We start from the raw sequence: 7300 nt of genomic DNA, 5'->3' as shown, positions 1-7300 counted from the left end.
CGAATCTTCCTTGATGTGTGTGGGTGATGGATTGTTATTATTTCAAGAGAAATGGCTTAGAAAATGATGAATAATGGTGAGAAAATTAAGTAGGAAAAATCACGATGTTAGTGCACTATAATGGCCGAATTTTTTCATGAAGAAATGAGAAGGTTTTGATGCTGAAATTGGTGTTATTTAAATAATGTTTGGTGAATTGAGGTATTAGAAATGAAATGGATCAATTTGGAGCCAAATCGGACACAATTGTCATTTAATCGGGTAATAGGCCGAATTAGGTCAACACTGCATTTAAGCTGTAGTCGGATAAGTTGCATGCATTTAATCGGGTAATAGGCCGAATCATGCATATACACCGAGCCTGAATTGATTTTATAATGGTCAAGCATTGATGTGGTGAATTATGTATTGTACGTTGTAAATAGGTGGTGAGCAAATTACACTGGTAAAAGTACAAAGATTGTACTTGAAGACTGAGATTAGGAGTACATCGACTCCTAAAACTGTGAATGAACAATTTATCGTCTTAAATATCTAGAGAAATTATAATTGTTTGATGCTTTTATTGAATGGTGAGTTTAAATTATAAAACATTATGTTTTCCAATTAAAATATTTTTTTAATAAAAATGAGATTTATATTGGTTTTGAAATCAAATATTGTTTTGGAAAAATTGAGTATATGGAGACTGTCTTGAAATTTATGATTTTATATGTTATTGAAATTGTGGCTTATGACACTATGGTAGCATAATGGCTAAATTTTCGGGTTTGGCATGAAATATATGAATAGTTTTATATTGGTCTCGGTAGACTGGATTAAATTTTATTTGCCATATTATGCTACTAAAAATTTTATGGGTTTGGTGGTATATTAAACGATCATTGTAGTGGTGGGGGTTTCCGTGGATTGCCTATGAGAGGGGTACAGTAACCCAATTATATATTTACCTCTAGGGGGAAATGTTGGATGAAGTATCTCTTGAGGTAAAGATTTGAGTGCACTTCACGTGGACCACCGAGTGAGAGAGAGACTCAGCCAACATAAAAAAACGACTGTGTGTCAGATGCGAAAACATGTTTATGGGTATGGGACATTTAACAGCATGCGGTCTCAGTGGGATACCTTGACGAAGGTACTTGCGAGAATGATTTTGGCAGGAGCCAAGTTTTGTGAGATATATAAGCCATGTTGATTAATTGAGTAAACTGAATATTCATGTTATGAAACATATATTGGAAAAGAATATTTTAATTTGTCTCCATTTACTCGTCTTTAGATAGTTTAAATGATGTTTGTTTACTCACTGAGATTTTATAATCTCACCACCCTCATTTCCTCACATTTAAGGTTCAGGGAATTTCATAGTTAGCTGATTTTAACAAGAAACTTCATTTGGACTTGAATCAGCAAAAACTGTAGGTTTTCAGCTTCCGATGCATTTTGGTTATATATGGGCCCAAGTGTCACTGTAAAATAATTTTATACTTCAGCTATCTGATTTAAAGTATGTATGAACATATTTAGCTTTTACACTATGTTTTTAGCGGGTTTCGGTATTTTTGAAGAAAAATAACGAAAATGCCCTTGTGAGCCAAAAAATAATATTTTATTATTTTGATTTGGAAACGACTTATGATTTCTTTAAATACGATATTTGATAAGTATAGCTCACCTAGGAAGTGTGAAAGCTGATACGAGAGCCTTACGAGGTTTCGATCAGCATTCGGGGTGAAGAATGTTTGTCGAGGCTTCGCGACGGTTGTCACGGGCCCGAGGGGAGTTCCGGGTCGTGACAATAGTTTTTTTACTTAGCTATTTTTTTAAATTTCATGTAAATAAGGACAAATTCATATAATCAATAAATTTATGATTATTAATTAAATTATAAGGTCTTTTAATAACTATGTTTTATATAAATTCGATTTATTTAAAAAAACATAATTACTATTTTGTATATACATTATAATACTTTTAATATATATTTATTTTTTATTTTATATTAATATTATTAAAATGATAATTTTAATACTTATAAAATTTATATAACAAAATGTGTTTTTTGTACATTAATCCAAATGTTAAATGTTTATGTAATAGTAATTGATGTTAAAAAAATTAAAAAGCCTAGCCACCCCCCGACCCCTCTTTTTCCTTTCTTTCTTCTCTTCTAATCGGTAGCCACTCCTTGCCTCCTTCAGTCGAGTCCTTCATCTGCTGTTCTTCCCCGACCCCAATTACCGACCAACCACGCCACGTTCGTCAACTGTCGACCTACCACGCCAAGCTCGGGTACTTCATCGATTCATCTACCTTTTCTCTCCAACCGGGCAGCCACAGCGAGTGTCACGACCCGGCACTCCTTTCGAGGCCGTGACAACCGTCGCGAAGTCTCGATAATCATTCATTACCCGGTATGTTAATCGAAACCTTGCAAGGCTCTTGCATCAGTTTTTCACTTCCCCTGTGAGCAATAGTTACTAAATATCGAGTTTTAAAAAAATATAAATTATTTTAGATCGAAAACAATCAAAATAAAATTTTCGCTACATAAGGGTATTTTGGTCATTTTTACCTAAAAATTTTGAAACCTGATAAAAATACAACGTATGGTAGAAAGATATCCATTTTCGATTAAAAATAAATTTTTATAATTTAAATCATCCATTTGGAGTAAAAAGTTGGCTAATTAGACTAAATAAAAATATTCGATAATATATTCTATTTTCTTATAAAACAATTTTTATAGAACTATGCATAAATAATTTTTGTAGTGTAAGAACAAAATAAATTCATACACATAGTGATACAATAAACCAGGTATTCAAAATTATCCTACAGTGGCATATGGACCCCGAGATAACCAAAAGTGTGCTAGAATGTAGACCTACGATTTCCAAGGAAGTAAGTTCAAAAGAAATCCTGGATGAAATCGACTGCCTACAGTTTATCCTGAACCTGAAATGGTTAAAAAAAAAGGGTGAGTTTTCATAAACTCAGTGAGTAAACAAATCCTTCATTAACATCTAAAGCCGAGTAAATGGAGACAGTTAACTTTTCATCATACCATAATCCACAACATTTTGTACTTGTTTCAAATCATATAAAACAACACATTTCATTATAATACACATCACGACTTATGATTTTCTCAAAAACTTGGCTCGTGCCAAAAATCATACTCGGTGATACCTTGGCCGAGGCATTCAACCGAGTCCGCCAAGGTTATTAAGTTAACAACTACTCATAAAAACATAGTTTAGCCATCCCTTGGCATTGGCAGAGTTCATCCTCAAGTGGTGGTTCGGCGTGAAGTGAACTCTATCGTACCTTAGGAGATATCCTTCGCGCCTCTCCTACTAAGGTAAATATAACGGGGTTTACCGTGCCCCTCTAATAGGCTGGTCCACGAAAACCCGCCTACTGCAGTGGCTAATTAAATAACCCACCAATCAATAAAATTTTGACAGCATAACGTGGCTAACATAATACTACCCAGCCTGTCAAAGGAAAACAAACAGTTTATATATTTCACAACCCAAAAACCCAGCCACATATGTCATCATGTATCAGTTCATAAATCATCAATTCCAAACATAGGTACGTAAACTTAAATATATAGGCAACATCAAAGGTTGGTCTCCACATACTCACATTTTCAAAAACATTATTGAATTGTAAAATAAGTCATAAACCTTATTCCTTAAATCGATTATTAGTCATAAAACATAAAATTCATTTAGGTTCAATATTCTTAAAATCATTAAAACTATTGTAAAAATACTCTAGATAGATAAGATGAACAGTGGTTACTCACTTTGACGGGAATTTACAACACTCCTAGTCTCAATCCTCGGGTGCAATACCTTTGCCCTTATCCGAGGGCTCACCACCTATACATAATGTGCAACAGAAAATTTAATATACTTATGCTAAATTGTCACAAACTATTTTATGTTCTATATGAATGCATGCAATGAAATGGGAGGTGTTCAGCCTATCGCGCACTATACACTACTTAATCGGTCTAAACGTCCAATTCGATTCCAATTAATTTATTGCACTTTCAATACTCCCCAAAATTCCACACACTTCAATAAAATTCTATTCTAAGTGAAATTACCAAAATATCCCTCATAATTGTGCAAATTGCTAACTAACAGGAGTAAAATTTTTCGGTACCCGTTTTTGATTTCTGGTATTCCTAAGCACCAAATACAATCTAAAGGGCATGAAAAACAACCAAATTCATCATCAAACCTCACCCATAAAATTCAAACAAGATAGGTTCTATAATGGGCATGTGGATTTCTTACTTAATTTTCATACTAAATGTTACTAAACACCTAAAAACACTAAGTTACCTTGAAATTCAACTAAATTCATCACCAACTTTCTCTCTCTAAATTTGGCCAGCATATTGACCCTCATGAAAACTTGAATTTAATTCATGAAAAATGGACAAGAATGCATGGGCAAAATAAATTTCAAGCTTAAGATTAAAAATCTTAATCACCAATTTCTTGAAATTTCAACAAATTTTCCTTAGTTTTTCCTCCCTGGGGTTTTTCTTTTCTGTTCTTCTCTTTTCTGCAGGTGCTGGTCGGCCTTCAAATTCTGAGTGGAAGAGTATGGGCTGGTTTTTAAATGGCAATATAAAAATATTTAATTTTTGACACATGTCACTTTTTTATTGGTCCACTTGTTTTAACTTAATTTTTAAGCCTTTTCTCACCACGACAAATGCTCTAATATTTATCCATAGCATAAAATAATAATAGGTAAAATTCTGGAGCTTGACAAATGTCATGGTGGTGTAAAATAGTAAAATTCCAATTTTGCCCTTGTGGACCCGAAAAATGACATTTTTGCCCTTATGCTCGAAATTGAAATTTTTCACTTCTCAATCCCAAATTATACTCCAATTGGTCAAACTTGATCAAAATTTTCATCCAACTTTCCAAATTTTTCCTTAGGTGGCAAAATTACCATTTTACCCCTATAGTATGAAAATTCCTAATTAACTCTAATTTAATCCTCGAACTCCAAATCACCATATTAAGTCATTCTGGGGTTTTAAAATTCTCAATTTCATCTTAAAATTCCTATTTGAACTAGTTCGAAGCTTTAAATTAACTTAGTTGCATAACTAATTACGATACCAATTATTTAACTATTTCTAAGGCATTCTAACATGCAGATGTGTCATCAAGTATATGGATGTTATGATGAGTATATAATGAAGTAGGGCTTGACAGCCAGGCCCTGCCGGTTGGTTGGGTGTCGCCCCAAGCCCGACGCCGTTATTCTTCCCTAGTTGCCAGCCTACCACGCCACGCTCGTCATGTAAAGCCTGACCTTATAAAATATTTGTCATGACATACATGTGATGGATAGCATGTTTGCATGTTAGAAAAGTCTCGAAAAATTTGTAAAAGTCGGTATTGTACCTAGAGGTACAACAAAGTTGATTTAAGCCTCGAACTAGATCAAATAGAGATTTTAGGATGAAATTGAAAATTTTAAAGTCCAGGAATGATTTAAAATGGTGATTTGGAGTTCGAGGATCAATTTGGAGTCAAATAAAAAATTTCACTATTTAGGGGTAAAATGATAATTTTGCCACTCGAGGATAAAATGAGAATTTTTTTGAAAGAATTTGATCATATTTGACTTATTGGAGTATGATTTGAGGTTGAGAAATGAAAAATTGTAATCTCGGTATTTTTCGAAGCATAGGGGTAAAATGGTAATTTTTTCACCCTCCAGTGGCAAAATGGTAATTTTACACACCCAACACTTGTCATGCTCATAGAATTCATTCATTGACTTTTTATGTTATGGATAAGTGAGAAAATGTGGTGGAGATAAAAAGTTTAAATTTTTTAAAGTTTTAAAAATGGACCAATAAGAAAATGACAAGTGTCAAGCTTAGAATATTTTATTATTTAGCTTAAAAATCAGCATAAATCAGCCTATTGTCTCTCCAAATATTTGGTCAAGCAAGGAAAAGAAGGAAACAAAGGAAGAACAAACTCTAGGTGGAGAATTTCAAGAGAAAAAGTGTGGAAAATCAAGGAAAACAAGTGAAAAAGGTAAGATTTTTCAATTTAAACTTGAAATCTATTTTCCTTAAGCATTTCTCCTTATTTTTCATGGTTAAATTACATGTTTTCATGATGAATTCATGGCTGGTCAAAATGGGTATGGAGAGAGAAAGATGTTGGATTGAATTGATTTTAAGATATGTTAGTGTTTTTAGTTAGTTTAACATATTTAGAAGAAAAACAACAAGAAAAGAATCCATTTTCTCCATGAATCTTCATTGGCCAAATTTTTCTTGATGTGTGTGGGTGATGGATTGTTATTATTTCAAGAGAAATGGCTTAGAAAATGATGAATAATGGTGAGAAAAATTAAGTAGGAAAAATCACGGTGTTAATGCACTGTAATGGCCGAATTTTTCCATGAAGAAATGGGAGGGTTTTGATGCTGAAATTGGTGTTATTTGAATAATGTTTAGTGAATTGAGGTATTAGAAAAGAAATGGAGTAATTTGGGATTAAATTGGACACATTAGTGATTAATCGAGTGATAAGACGAATTTGGTCGGTATCGAAATTTAGATGGTTACTGGTACATTTTGCATTCCATATCATGCATTAGTTGTCTAAATTAGTTTAATTTCGATTTAGTACCAATGTAGTGAGTTTCTCGATTTTGTACTGTGTCAAGGTGGTGAGTCATCTGATAAAGGCAAGAAAATTACACCCGAGGACCAATAATCTAAGTACTTCAGAAATCTACACTCTAAATATTGTGAGTAAACTTACTGTCATTTTAATTATATATGGTGGTTTTTAGATGATTTCATGAATTCTATGGAAAAAAGGATTTAAAAAGGTAAATTTTCATGTTTTATGAATAAATGTGTTTCAATGAAATTAATTTATAAACTGTTTTGAAATTAATAATGATGTTGAAAAATAGAGTACAGGAAAACTGTTAATTGTTGCAATTCGATTGTTTAAATTGATTGGCTTATGATAAATCGGCATGATTGGCTGGTTGACAATTGTATTGAAATACGAATTGTTTGGTTGCCTTGAAAGGCTGCGAATTACAAAAATTGTCATATCATGTTATTGAATTTTATTGTATGGTGGATTATATATTAATTAATCACTACAGTAGGGGGTTTTTATGAATCAGCCTTTTAGAGGGGCACGGTAAACCCCATTATATTCTTACTTCGATCGGAGAGGCGCGTAAGGGATCTCCTGAGGTAAGTTTAGGGTTC

Source organism: Theobroma cacao, chromosome 5 (genome assembly GCF_000208745.1).
Source record: "Theobroma cacao cultivar B97-61/B2 chromosome 5, Criollo_cocoa_genome_V2, whole genome shotgun sequence".
NCBI classification, from domain to species: Eukaryota; Viridiplantae; Streptophyta; class Magnoliopsida; order Malvales; family Malvaceae; genus Theobroma; species Theobroma cacao.
The sequence above is the reverse complement of the archived record's forward strand: the minus strand, read 5'-3'. Positions refer to the sequence as shown.